A 15,802-nucleotide genomic window follows, 5' to 3' on the forward strand; every position below is an offset into this window, starting at 1 on the left:
TGAAATTAAATTCCTCTTGAGTCTAACTGAGAAAAAATAATGTAGATAAATCAGGTTATGCTCAATTCTAATAAGGAAGCAAACAAGGTACTGTGATGAAAAATTAACTCACTTGAACTAATAATGATAGCATGGTGGGGGTGGGGGCAGTTTTCCTAATTGAAGGATGAGAAGGACTCAAATGGTTTAGGACATTTGGGGATGGCAACGGGAAGATTTCTAGACTGTTCTCAAGGTTAGATAAGAGCATGGTATGCTGAACTCAGTTTCCATATCCAGGACTCAGGAAACCAGGAGTAGTACACGGGGTAGTACAATGCCCAAGAGAATGAATGATGTTACAGAATCTTTGTTTGCAAATAGCCACAGGTTGGTAATAAGACGGAAAAATAAGAAATACATTTCATTGTTAAGATATATACTATTAAAATATTGTATGTAGATACAACTGGATAATCAAACCCTGGAAAATACCCGAAAACTTATTCCAAAGGGGAAAATTTTTTCTTTATTCCTTGTAAGTTTTCAAATCAGGGAAATTCTACTTGCTTTGCTTATTTCTTCGTGCACCTTAACCCCTGTGTTAGTCACTTCCTGTGTGTCCCATCAACTGAGTAGATAAATTGGATCCCCAGCAACCAGGAAGTATATGAATAATTTCTGTGAAGCTCTTACTCACCACACATTAGCAATTTGAATACTAATTAGTGTTTGTAAAGTAGGAAGAGAAATACAAGTGAAGTGGTGGTTGATTTTCATTACCTGATAGTAATGAACATATCATAACATTATTGTAAAGAATAACATCCTACTGTCCTTTAATCTTACCAATTTAAAGAAAATGTCTTTACCTACTCCACACGGAAAGATTTGGAACAGACAAGGATCATTAAAATGTGGCCTTCAAAAGGCATAAAAATAATAGTCAAACCTATACTTCCACTCCTAATATTTTCCTAACTGTCAAACCCGCATATATAAGGACTTATTCAGTAGATTCTGCTAGATGTCCACAACTCAAACATGTTCAAAATGCTAGCCATCATCCTACTCTCAGCTCATCAAGTGCACCACGGAATTCTCCCTCTTGCCCTCCAAATGCACTCTTCCATGTTTTCTATCTTCATATTCAACACAAACATCTACCTGCTTCCCCAATTCAGAAATCTGGGCGTCATCTTATCTCTTCAACTCTTGCCACATCCGTAAAAATTAAATCTCCCTGTCCTGTTGATTCTTTAAGTCCCATATTTCCTCCATCTCTGCAGCCACTACTTCAGTTCAGTTCAGGGGCTCATAACAGCTTTCAGATTCCTGTGATAACCTCTTAATTGTCTCCTGACTCAACTCTTACCCTTATCCAATGTATTTGGTACACATTCGTGCCAAGTGATTCTTATAAAATGTAAATCTCATTGCCTTTCTCCCTGGTTTAAACTTCATCATTGTTCCTGCAGTATGTTGGATTATATATGAAATTTTTAGTTTGGTTTCTAATGAACCGACCATTGCCTTTCTCTGATACGCACCTGACACAACAGACATGCTGAGCGACTTGTATTGACCTACATACCACACTGTTTTATTTCTCCTGGCCTTCTGACATGCTGCCATTCCCTTTGCTTGAAGCACTTTCCCGCTTTCTTCTCCTCTCATGTCTCCAACACTCCCCAAGCCTGGCTAAATTGTATCTGACCATCAATATTCAGTTCCAGCATCACTTTCCCTGGGAATAAAGAGTTCTTGATCTCCCACCTCCAGTAGTCTGAGTTAAATGGCCTTCTTCTTTGCATTTGCAATACCCTGTAGTAAAGATTGGGGATTTGTTTCTGAGGAGGGCTAAATAATTAGTATTTTAGGTTTTGAAAGTATAGGTAGCCCAAATGGTAGACCCTGGAGAGATCCATATCTTCTTTTTCTAAAAGTTTATTTATTTTTGAGGTGGGGGACGGGCAAGAAGAGAGAGGGAGAGAGAGAATCCCAAGCAGGCTCTGTGCTGTCAGCACAGAGTTCAACATGGAGCTCAATCTCAATGGTGAAATCACAACCTCCGCCAAAATCAAGAGTCAGACGCTTCACAGGGTGAGCCACCCTGGTGCCCCAAAAAGATCCATGTCTTTTTAAAAAATTTTTAAATGTTTGCTTTCCGGACCTGGCCCAGCAGGAGGCGCCATCATGGGAGTCGACATCCGCCACAATAAGGACCAAAAGTTCTGCGCAAGGAACCCAAGAGCCAGGACATCTACCTGAGACTGTTGGTCAAGCTGCACCGGTTTCTGGCCAGCCGGACCAACTCTACCTTTAACCAAGTTATGTTGAAGAGATTGTTCATGAGTCGCACAAACCGGCCACCTCTGTCCCTTTCCCGGATGATCCGGGAGATGAAGCTGCCTGGCCGGGAAAACAAAACCTCTGTGGTTGCCGGGAGGGTAACCAATGACGTGCGGGTCCAGGAGGTGCCCAAAGCGAAGGTGTGCGCGTGTGTGCGCCACGTGTGAGCAGCCTTGCCGGGAGCTGCATCCTCAAAGCTGGAGGCAAGATCCTCACCTTCGACCAGTTGGCCCTGGACCCCCCCCCCCCCCCCAAGGCTGTGGCACCGTCTTGCTCTCTGGTCCGCGCAAGGGCCGAGAGGTGTACAGGCATTTTGGCAAGGCCCCAAGAACCCCACACAGCCACACCAAACCCTACATGCGATCCAAGGGCCGGAAGTTCGAGCGCGCCAGAGGCCGCAGGGCCAGCTGTGGCTACAAAAACTAACCCCAGACCCTGCCTTGTTATTAAAAAGATTTTCACTGCTTAAAAAAATTTTTTTTAATGTTTATTTGTTTTTGAGAGAGACAGAGAGAGCACAAGTGGGGAGAGGCGGAGAGGGAGAGGGAGATACAGAGTCCAAAGCAGGCTCCAGGCTTCAAGCTGTCAGCACAGAGCCTGACCGGGGCTCAAACTCACAAACTGTGAGATCATGACCTGAGCCAAAGTTGGACGCTCAACCAAGTGAGCCACCCAGGTGCCCCAAAAAGATCCATGTCCTAAAGCCAGGAACCTGAGAATGTTACCTTATTTGAAAAAACGATCCTTGCAGATGTAATGGATCTTACGATGAGGAAACCATCCTGAACTAGCTGGGTGAGGCCTAAATTCAATGACAAATGTTCTTATAGAAGACACACAGAGGAGAAGACAGGGAGAACAGGAGGAAGCCACGTAACCACAAAGACAGAGATTGGAGCAATGAAGCCAGGAATTAAGCAATGCCAAGAGAAGCTGGATGAGGCAAAAATTGGATTGTTTTCTAGAGTCCCCAGAGGGAATGTGGCCCTATCAACACCTTGACCCTGGACTTCTGACCTTCACAACTGGGAAAGATTTAGTTTTTGCTACTTTAGCCACCCAACTTGTTACAGCTGCCGTAGGAACCTGTCTAGGTAGGGAGCTCCACGGTGGCAGCCACAGCCATGAAGCTCTGCCACAGTAGTGTCAAAGCAGTGTGGACAAGATGTGAGCACGTGGGCATAATCGTGTTCTAATAAAAACTTTATTTGCAAAAGGGATGCTAGGACAGGTTTGACCCACAGGCTGTAGACTGACAACCCATGTTATGAGGTGGTGATTGTCATACCTGATCATCACCCTCTAGAACATACGTGTACTGAAAACAAGGGGTATGTCTTATATCTTAGAATCTATAACTGAAGGGTCTCAAATTCTAATTCTAATAGTGACCAGGCAGGTAAATTAAAGGAATGAAGTGGCCTGGATGAAACAGTGAAAGTGTCATCTAACGAGGGCAACTTCTACTCAGCTCCTGGCGATTATTGCCATGTAGCCCCCCGCCCCAACTTGGCCAAATAAATAATATCTGGGGTTCAGATTTAGTCTCTGGGCTACAATCTTCCAAGTTAGCACAACCAACGCCTGGCACAGCACACAGTAAATACTTTGTCGAATGAATCAATGTACTCACAAATACCAACTTTCTAACACCAAGTAATGAGGATATTGTAAGTATATTTGTAGGCATATAAATTCAGCATGTGACAGAGACAAAAATATTAATGGTTATAAAATTGTACACTTTAAATATGTGAAGTTTATTGTATGTCAATTATACCTCAAGAGAACTGTTTTTAAAAAGAGATAAACTAAGGGAAAGAGTATAAATGGAAAAAAAAGTATTAATGGTACAAACCATAAAAATATAAAAATGAAGTTTCTGTCTCAAGTCAAATTCTGAGCTGGCATGGTGGCTCTGCTCACTGAAATGTGGGGACGAGCCTCTCCCCCTTTTCCTACGGAGTTGCCTTAGTCCATGTAGGACAAGAGGGCACACTACCACGTGTGTATCCCAAACTGTGGACGGTGGAAGGAGGGAGGCAAGAACAGATCCCTTTTCTTTGAAGATACCACCGGGAAGTTGTCCACAAAATTTCTTCTCACATTCTAAGGGAAAGAAGACCCACACCTCTCTGCAAAGGAGGGTGGACAATGTAGTCTCTACTCTGGGAAGCCATGTCCCAGGTAATGGTTGAGGGTTCTTTCACTATGGAAGAAGGGGAGAATGGATGCTGGGGGACAACAGAAAGTATGTAGTGAAACCATGACATAATTTACATACTGAGAGCAATAGAAAAATCTGGCTTAAAAACTGCAGCAAATCAGACTTCCATTTCCCACTGGGACATAATAGGTCATGTCAGGCTAACGCTCTACCGCAACACCTAGAAAAGGCCAAATAAATTCTAAAAATCAGATTTTTAGAAACCTCAGTGAACCATGGGAGCAATAAAGACTGCATTAGTCTGCTCAGGCTTCCATAACAAAATACCTTAGACCTGGTGGCTTAAACAACAGATACTAATTTTCTCACAATTCTAGAGGCTGGAAGTCCAAGGTCAGGGTGCCAGTATGATCAGGTTCTGTGAGACATCTCTTTCTGTCTTGCAGATAGCTGCTTTTTTGTTGTGTGGTCACATGGCCTTCCCTTGGTGCATGCTCACGAAGAGGGAGAGGAAGAGCAAGCTCCTTGGTGTCTCTCCTTATAAGGGTAAAGTAATCCCATAATGAGGGTCCCACCTTCATGACATCATCTAACACTAATTATCTCCCAAAGCCCCATTTCCAGATACTATCACATTGGGACTTAGGACTTCAACATATGGATTTTGTGGGGAACCAATCATTTGGTTGATAACAAGGACTATGTGAATAGGATGCATTTATAGAGAGCAAAGAAATTTCCCAGATGACTGCCAGCCACCAGCTCTCCTTTCCTTGGAAGCATTGCTGATCCTGGGTTCAGGATAAAGGTCTGGCTTAGCCAAAAGGAGAGCCTCTGCTCAGGGAAAAGGAAGCGAGTAAGCCTTTAAGATCACGGGGGCTTAGCAACAAACTGGAGATGTAGAGAGCCCCAAAGGCACGGGGAATTCTGGGGCTATCTGGACATTTGGGGAGTTAGGCTCCTACAAAGCAAAGCGAAGTCTCCTGCAGTTTCACACACTTGGGAAGGGGGCCTGTCTCAAGCACTTAGCTGGTTTCCACATCATAGATATTTGCTGTACTTTGAACAGGGGTCTTCTTCCAAGGGTGATTCCTGAGGAGGGACCAAACTATGTTCTGTCAGCATGAAATACTCCCAGCAAGAGGAAGGTAAGTATCTCCCTTCTCAAAGAAGAATCTTGGTACTACACTACACTTGCCCCCCCCCCCACAATAGAAGTTAGAAGATTATTGATGAAATCTTTAGAGAACTAACATAAAATGACTTCTAACTTATAACTCTATATTCAGTGAAAATATCTTTTAGCAAGGATGATGAAACAAGCACATTTTCGGACTAACAAAATTAAGGGAATTTGTTGATAGAAGGCATTCCCTAAAGGTAAATTAAAGAAATATCTTCAGGCAGAGAGAAAATGATCCCATGAATGTGAATATGCAGAAGGGAATGAAGAACACTAGAAAGGGAAACTAAATCAGTAAATACAAATATGAACTCTGCAAAATAATAATCATAACATCACATGAGGTTTGCATTATATGTAGAACAGTAACACAAAGTGAGAGATAGGCAACAGTCAACATTACAATTTGTATTAGTCTATTGTAAGAATGTATATCGGATATCTAGGAGAATCACTATATGAATAGTTAATGACAAAAATTACAAGATAATAGAAGGGATAAATGGAATAATACTTTTTAAAATGTCTGATTAGTCCTAAAGAGGGAAATAGAATAGAAAAAGAGTAACATAATACAGCTTTAATAGAAAATGAATGGTGTCATGGCATATATAAATTCAACCATGCAAGTAATTACATTAACTATAAATGAACTAAATACACCAAGGTTTATGGTTGTCAGGTTGGATTAGTCAACAACTATATTTTGCTTAAAGAGTCACACTAAAGATAAAAAGAGACCACAGAACGCAACAGAAGAGTTGACAGCAAAAAAAAACAACAACAAAAAGCCACGAAAACACTCAATGAAAGGTAGTGTATCTGTACTAAAATCAGAGTAGATGTAATGCAAAAAAGCATTACCACAGATAAAGACAGAGATTTCATAATTATAAAAGGGTGAATCCAGCAGGAAGCTATTACAATCCTAAATTTGTATGTACTCTGTAACAGAACTTCAACCATTGAAGCAAAATGGGCAGAATTAAAAGAAGCAATGGACAAATCCGTACTCTTAATGCAAAACTTTAGCATACTTCATTAGCTCATAAAATAGTCTAACAAAAAAAAAAATCTGTAAAAACATACCACAATTGACCAACTTGATCTAACTGGCTTATATAGAATATTACATCAAATAATGATAGAATGCACCTTCTTTTCAAGTGCAAATAGATCTTTTATTGAAATCATAAAGAAAGTCTCAACGAATTTGAAAAAAATTAAAGTCATTGATAGTTTGCTATTTTTCCACAATAGCATCAAACTAGAAATCAATAATAAAAATATAACTAGAATAATGCCAACTACTTGACAATTCAAACACTTCAACAACAATTAATTTGACCATTTAGGTGAAATGTATAAATCCCTAGAAAAATACAACTTATCAAAACTGTCAGAAGTCGAAAATCTGAATGGTTCAATACCTATTAAAGATGGTCAATCCATTATTTAAAATCTCCCCCAATGAACATTCTAGGCCCACATGGTCTCACTTGTAAATTCTTGAAAAAATTTACAGAGAAGAAATAACACAAACCTTGCACAAACTCTTCTGGAAAACAGAGAGACAACTGTTTTTCAAATGCAACTTTTATAAGACCAATACAACCACAACTGCAAAACCTGACAAAGGCATTTCATGAAAGGAAGAGTTACAGGTCAGTCTCTCAAATGCCTCTCAAATGATCTGCCTCAGGTCTTTAACAAAATTTTAGACATTTGAATCTAGTGACATATAAATTAAAATTATTCTGGAATTCCAGATTCGTTTAACATTTAAAAATTAACCCACCCATATTAACTAAAAAAAGGAGAAAGTTTATATGACTATTTCAATAGTTGCAGAGAAACAATTTGACAAAATTTATCTCTCCCTCATTTATAATATATTAAAAAACAAACAAACAAACAAACTCTGAGCCTGGATGGCTCAGTCGGTTAAGTGTCTGACTTTGGCTCAGGTCATGATTTCACAGTTCATGGGTGGGTTGAAGCCCACATTGGGCTCTCTCTGCTGTCAGCACAGATCCTGCTTCAGATCCTCTGTCTCCCTCTATCTCTGCCCTTCCCCCACCTGCGTACTCTCTTTCTCAAAAATAAATAAACATTAAAAAAAAAAAAACTTCACAAACTGGGAATAAAAGACAACTTTGTCAAACAAATAAAGAATATTACAAAAAATCAACAGCAAACATCATACCAACAGGTGAAATACTGAAAACTTTCCTTCTAAGATTGGGAACAAGACAAGAATGCCAGCTATTACTACTTGTATTCAATATTTTTCTGGAGGTCCTAACCATTGCCATATATTTTAAAAGACATTAGAATTTGAAAGGAAGAAAACAGGTTGTCAGTATTTGTAAACTGCATGGTTATATTCCACGAAAATTCAAAAGAATCCATAAACCATTTGAACTAAGAATTGAAATCTGCAATGTTGTTGGATAAAAGATTATTTAAATTTCTTTTTTCTTTTTTTTTTCAACGTTTATTTATTTTTGGGACAGAGAGAGACAGAGCATGAACGGGGGAGGGACAGAGAGAGACGGAGACACAGAATCGGAAACAGGCTCCAGGCTCTGAGCCATCAGCCCAGAGCCTGACACGGGGCTCGAACTCACGGACCGCGAGATCGTGACCTGGCTGAAGTCGGCCGCTTAACCGACTACGCCACCCAGGCGCCCCGGATAAAAGATTATTTAAAAACCATTTGTATTTCTATATACCACTCACAAGGAGGAAATTATATTTTAAAAGGTATTATTTATAATAGTATCAAAATATAAACTATAGAGGAATAATTCTAACAAAAGATTTGCAATGCCCAAACATTAAAAAGTATAAATATTCTTGAGGGAAACTAAATATATAAATACATTTAGAAATAAACTTTTAGTATTTAAAAAGCTCAATATTGTAAAGATGTTAATTCTTCCCAAAATAATCTATAAATTAACACTATCACAGGGCACCTGGGTGGCTCAGTTGGTTAAGCATCTGATGCTTCATCTGGCTCAGGTCATGATCTCAAGGTTCCTGGGTTGGAGCCCTGCATCGGGCTCTGTGCAGACAGTGTGGAGCCTATTTGGGATTCTCTCTCCCTCTCCCTCTGCTCCTCCCCTGTGCTCTCTGTCTCTATCTTTCTCTCAAAATAAATAAATAAACTTCAAAAAACAAAACAAAACAAAACCACTATCCCAATTAAAATCCCAGCAGGATTTTTTTTTTTTTTTTTAAGAGAGGCTAACCAGCTGATTCTAAAATTCAGATGGAAATGCACAGGGCCAAAGATATATAAGGTAATTGAAGAGGAAGAGCAAAGCTGGAAGATTCATTGTATCTAAGAACAAAACCCATCATTAAGCTACAGTAGTGAAGAACTCATGGAATTGACACTAAGTTATATTAAAGTAACCAATGAACTAGATTAGAGAGCCCACACATAAATGGTCACCTGATTCATGACCAAGGCCATAATGCAATGGGTGAAAGAAAAAAATTTTCAATAAATTTTGCTGGATGAATTGGAGATGTGAAAATATATATGTATGGACTCCTTTCTCTACTATTACTCAAAAATTAATTCTAGATGGATCTCAGAATTAAATGTGAAAATTAAATAAAGCTTTTGGAGGAGAGCATAGGAGGACATCTTCATGACCTTGGAGGGGGTGGAGATTTCCTAAGCAAGACACAAAATGCACTAACTTAGAGAAAAATCCCCATATGTATATGTAACAAAGGACTCATCCAGAACACATGCAAACTTCCATTAATCGTAAGGCAGACAACCCAAGGGTGAAATGAAGGAAAGATATGAACAGATGCTTCACAAGACAATATCAAATATCCAAAAAAACGTGTGAATGAGTGCTTCCACCTAGTTGGCCACTGGCGCTTGGCAACTAAACCACAATGAGGTTATCACTACTGTGAAGTGCACAGAGGCCGGCCTAACCAATGCTGTTAGGATTCGGGATACTGGTTACCCCAGGGGGGGAAAGGACGAGTACTTGATAGGACTACAAAGGAGTGTTCTGGGGAGAGGGAGTTGCTGTTTCTTGATCTGGATGCTGGTCACATGAGTGTATCTGGTTGTGAGAATTCATAATGATTTACACTTACCATATGAAAAATTACTACCTGTCTATTCATCTCTAATAAAAAGTTTAAACTAATCTAACAACTCATTTTCAGAGAGGAATTACACTAGACAGTAGAGACTGAAAAACACTACTTATTTTCACCTTATAATAGTCATGTTCCAAAGAAGCTGTCTTTTTTTAAAAAAAAATGTTCGTTTATTTTGAGAGAGAGAGAGAGAACGCACAAGCAGGGCAGGGGCAGAGAGAGAGAGAGGGAGAGAGAGGGAGAGAGAGAGAATCCTAAGCAGGCTTCATGCTGTCAGCGCAGAACCTGCCTGGGGGTTCGATTTTACGAACCATAAGATCATGACCTGAGCCAAAATTAAGAGTTGTATGCTTAACTGACTGAGCCACCCAGGCGCCCAAGAAGCTGTCTTTTTAAATGACCTTATGATTATGAGCCACCTAGTAAAATACATCTTTTAGCATAACCTGGGGAATCAGTCCTATATTCCTGGGGTTGGGAGGGGTGGAGGGAGAGGGCAAGGAGGGAAGCAATCCTTCTTCCTTATAAGAATTATTTCTATAACCAGGGCACCTGCATGGCTCCGTCAGTTAAATGTCTGATTTTGGCTCAGGTCATGATCTCACTGTTTGTAAGTTTGAGCCCTACCTTGGGCTCTGTGCTAACAGCTCAGAGCCTGGAGCCTGCTTTGGATTCTGTGTCTCCCTTTCTCTCTGCCCCTCCCCTGCTTGCTTGTGCACTCTCTCTCTCTCTCTCTCTCTCTCTCTCTCTCTCAAAAATAAACAAGTATTAAAAAAATTATTTCCATAGCATATATTTTATTTTCAAGTTCAATTCTCTCTTGCCTATAGTTATAAGTGCTCTCTTTTCCCTCTTTGCTTCTAAAAACAAAATTTTGCCTAAAATTGTAGAATAAAATTGCCTATGTATTCTAGGTCCTAGAAAACAGGCCCTATTTTGACAGAACATCAGTTCCATAATTGATCTGTCACATAATTACATAATTCAATCTCATTATCTAACAATTCTGCTATTTTAACTGTATCTTTTTCTGTATATTTTATTCCATAGCAACATGCTTTCTAGCTCTCCCACAACCATTTCACTTAAGGGTGATGTCTCAAAGGTTTCTCCTCACATAATAAACTACCAAGAAAAAAAAAGGGCTTTGGGGCGCCTGGGTGCCTCAGTTGGTTAAGCGTCTGACTTCGGCTCAGGTCATGATCTCGCAGTTTGTGGGTTTGAGCTCCACCTCAGGCCCTGTGCTGACAGCTCAGAGCCTGGGAGCCTGGTTAGGATTCTGGGTCTCCCTCTCTCTCTGCTCCTCCCCCACTCATGCTCTATCTCTCTCTCTTTCCCAAAAATAAATAAACATAAAAAAATTTAAAAAGAAAGAAAAAGGCTTGAAGCATTCAGGCACTGAGAACCTTCTAGCATACTAGTCATTTATTGCACATTCAGCAATTTGTTTTTGAGAGCCCTCAGGGTGCCAGACAACGATGGAGGCACCAGAGATACAATGGAATCATGGGCAAGCATGTCAATTCTGTATTTAGGCAGTTCCAAGTTTGAATCCTAGCTGCTTCTGTGGAAATGATCTGTGTACTTTACCTCTCTATGACTCAGTTTACTCATTTATAAAATAGGGATACCAGTAATGCCTTTCTCCTAGGTTTTTTAGGAAGGTAAAATAGCATATTATGTGAAAATCACTTAGGGCCATCCTTGGCACAGTTGATACACTCGATACTTGTTAGTAAGCACTTGGTAAGCACTTGATACATATGACATGTTATTACCAGAAGAGATGTCAACTGATGATTTTTGCCAAATTGCCTGTTGACAAACTTCACTACCACCATGACTGCCTGCCATGTCTTCTCCCCCAGCCACCCAACCCACGTTAGCAAGGAAATGACCAACACATTGGACTAGCAGCCAGGACTGTGGCACTGGAAAGTCCTTAATCCATACCAGCTCCCTGTCCTTTACGAATGAGGACACTGAGCCCAGAGATGTTGCCCAGCTTGAATAGAATCTCACACAACTAATTAGGGGGGTGAAGTTGGCATTAGCCCTTGGGTCTCCACCTTCCTAGTCCAGGCAGTGGGCTGGAAAAACCCACACGCTGGAAGACTGGTGCATTCTCTCCTACCGCTCACGTTTGACCCCACCAAGGGAAGCAGGTAAGTCATAATCCTCCCAGGTGGTGGGGGGGCAGGGCACCTTGCTGTAAATTGTCTATTTTTAGCCTCTATATACGGCCTCCTCTCGGCACACTCACTCAGGCTAACCGGCTGCTGTGGGATTTAAGGCACTCTCCATAGTGTTGCTTGGTGGTTGCCATGCCAACAAAATTTAACAGAAATAGAGTTTTCTAGTAGATTATTCTGGCGGAGGCTTTAAAGCCAGATTAGAGCTCCAACTCTGAAGCTTTAATGATGCAAGTGATTAGTGATGGAACATAGTAGGCATGCCTCTATTATAGCTGTTGAAAAACAGAATACATAAATGCAATGAGATGCATTAGGGAGATGCAAATGTAGCAGCAGAGAACTTCTCTGCTACTTACAGTCAATACTTAAAGTCAGTCTGGAGCAAGTTTACTCATATCACCTCTCGATTTTCATAATTACCTGACACACTGTGTGAAATAATTTGTCTGATGGCAAAGGACTGCCTCTGATTTCAGGCCTCTTATTAGCTCTGCAACTCAGGGGCCCAACTGCACACAGATGCTTGTTGCAGACATGGAAAAGGTAACAGGAATCGGATCTGGGGTCCTGCTTTTATCTGGGCAGCTTATTCACATTTGAGACGGTCTGTGTCTGGTCCTTCTAAAGTCACTTTTCGGCAAATGCAAGCACTGTATTTAATAAAATGCATTTTTCATTTAAAAAGCCTCTGTGTTTCGACAACCCCGTGTTTGAAAGGCTGTCCCTCTGGCCACAGTGAGTGAATGCTATTAGATAAAGTGAGGGGCAAGGCAGCTCGTAAATCTCTATTCCGTTCCCAGTAAATTCCCACTCCTTTGCGGCAAAGATTCTCTGACAACCCAGCCAGATCGTAGTCTCTTTCCCTTCTCTATGAAATCTGTTTTCCTCATTGTTCATTTGGCCTTATTCCCTCCTTCCTCCTTGCCTATTCTTCCATTCTGCCCATCCTCTTTTCCTCTACCCATCCCTCCCTTCTTTCACAGTGGCACGTTAAGAGTACAGGCTTTTGGAGTCAAAACAATGCAATTCCTTATTATCTCTGATACTTATCAGTGGTGTGACCTTCAACAACTTTCATTACATCTAGAGCAGCATTTCCCCTTGTGCTACCGATGTCTGTCTTGAATGCTTATTTAGTAGTGGATTGTGTCTCAGACTTTAGTGGACATAAGAGACACCTGGAGATAGGTGCAGATTCTCAAGACCCATGCCCACAGAGTCCAAATCAATGGGTCTAAGTCCCAGGCATCTGCGTTTTAGCAAGCTTCCCAGACTTCAAGGGCCCTACTTTGAGAAACCCATTGGATATGCTCATAAACACTTAGTAGCATGAGACATGTTGTAAATATTCCAAAGTTGGATGCCATATGATCATTATTCATTCAGGACACATTCATAGAACATCTACTGTGTACCAGGCAATATACCAGGCCCTGTAGATATGTCCCTTTTAATTTCTCTTACTATGAATTTAACTTGTCCTCTATGTATGCCTTGTCCATCCCACTAGTTGTAAGTTTCTGAAGGACAGAGTAAAGCAGCATAATGTGGTATAAAAGAACATAAATATTAGAAGACATGAATTCTAATCCTGTTTCTATTATTTACTAGCTATATGACTTCAGGCAAGTCATTTTATATCTCAGAACTTTATTTTCTTCTTCAGAAATTGGAAAGGCTATGAGAATACTGGCTAAAAGTCTGGAGTTTGGAGTCCCAGCTCTAATACCCTCTAGGTGTGTGATCTCAGGAAAGTTACTTAACTTTTTTGAGCCTCAGTTTCCCCTTAAGTAGATAAGGAATTCAACATTCATTCCTTCAACAAATAGTTACTGAGCACTTTGTATATGACCAACACCATGGTAAGTACTGAGAATACACTGGAGAGTAATTCAGATGGGGTCCCTGACTCACGTAGCTTATGATTCAATAGAGGATACAAATATTAAATAGGTAACTATACAAAAAATTCCACTGTGATAAATTCTGTTGTGATAAATTTTACAACAGAATCAGGGAGGACCTCCCGGGAGAGGGGACACATAAGCAGAGTCCTGAAGGATAAGTAGGCATTAGCCAGAGAAGAAGGACCTGAGATGGAAAAACTGGACTCTCGGAGAAGTAAAGGAATGTCAATGCGCTTAAACTGGGTGTACAAAGTTCCCCCTCCCTCACAGGTGTTGGAAAGATAAAATGAGATTATAAAGTGCTCAGCACAGTGCTCAGCACAAACATAATGATCAGGGAGATAACAAACCTTTTGGTTTGTAGATAATGTATGAAAAGTACTGTGTAAACGAGAGGTTCCCAAAACTAGTATTCATCAGAATTACCTGTAGGACTTGTTAAACCACAGATCGCTTGCTCCCACTTGGGAATTTCTGATTCAGAATGTTTGGTGTGAGGCACATGATTTGCATTTTGCATTTCTTTTTTATTTATTTATTTAAATGTTGATTTATTTTTGAGAGAGACAGAACATGAACAGGGGAGGGGCAGAGAGAGGGAAACACAGAATCCAAGGCAGGCTCCAGGCTCTGAGCTGTCAGCACAGAGCCTGAAGCGGGGCTCAAACTCATGAACCGTTAGATCATGACCTGACCTGAAGCCAGACACCCAACAGACTGAGCCACCCAGGAGCCCCTACATTTTGCATTTCTAACTAGTTACCTCAGGCAGCTCAGGCTGCCATTGGACATGCCAGGACACCCCCTGAGAACAACTGGTGTAAACTAGAAGGTCCCAAGTGCCTTCCATCAATAGTTGAATCTCCCACAATGCTCAGCTCTACATCCTGTATAGTACAACCTCTCCACAATTATCTGATACTATTCTGGGCACTTTTAGGGTGAAAAAAGGACCTTGAAAATCCCCATCCTTTTATTTTTACTCAAGAACCAGAAGCCAGGAAGCTTCCTGAGAAATGGGAGGAGCCTGAACCCAAGAGATTTTTTTTTTTTCTCAAGAGCTACTTTTGGCACATTTTGTTGTGGGGCGCTCACAAGGCAGCCCCTGAGAGAGGCTCACCTGTATTTCCCTCGCATCAGCTAGATGACCAAGATGACTCCGCTTTCGCTTACATGTACATTTATTTCACCCTTACAAATATTTTACTAAGTGACTCGATTTTGGGGATAAACATATTAAGAGAGTCACCAGATAAATTCAATGCAATATAACCTTTTCCAGAGAGAACAAACCCCAGCACAACCGCCTCTATCACCCTTTAGGTGGAGATGAGTCCACATTTGTTCCCCTTCCCTGTAGGCTCCTCTCTTGTAAGTGAAATAGCAGCACTGATTTTATCTGTGTAGGGTTGTAGGTCTGTGTCAGACAGTGTGCTCATCACCTCGTTTCAACCTCATCACCATATTCAGAGGTAGGCCCTCATTATCTCCATCTCACAGATGAGAAATCCAAGGCACAGAAAAGTCCAATTTGGTGCAGGTCTTAGAAGTCAGGCTTTGAATCCTAGAATTAGGACTTGAATCATGTCTGACTCCAGAGCGTGGGTTCTTAAATACACTGATGTGATGATTCGTTTGCCCAAAGTAAATAAAGAAACAAAATCTAAGATACTTACTGAGATGTTTACAATGCAAATAAAATCGGCGTGGAAAACACGAAGTAAGCGCCCAGAACAGAGACACCCTTGGGAGTCAAGAAGATGCATTGAAATAACTCTACAGATGAACAGAATCTCTTTGCGACAAGAAAACTCAGCAGTAACTCTTATCCTGGTTTCACATTTCAAGAATTTGCCTAGGAATACACCAAAACAGGCTT

General features: G+C 40.8%; 1 pseudogene; it reads left to right on the plus strand.

Moving 5' to 3' along the window:
- The first annotated feature begins 2,160 nt into the window (after positions 1-2,160).
- Positions 2,161-2,795, plus strand: LOC123576564 (annotated as a pseudogene).
- Positions 2,796-15,802: the final 13,007 nt, after the last annotated feature.

Source organism: Leopardus geoffroyi, chromosome D2 (assembly GCF_018350155.1).
Source record: "Leopardus geoffroyi isolate Oge1 chromosome D2, O.geoffroyi_Oge1_pat1.0, whole genome shotgun sequence".
Classification (NCBI taxonomy): domain Eukaryota; kingdom Metazoa; phylum Chordata; class Mammalia; order Carnivora; family Felidae; genus Leopardus; species Leopardus geoffroyi.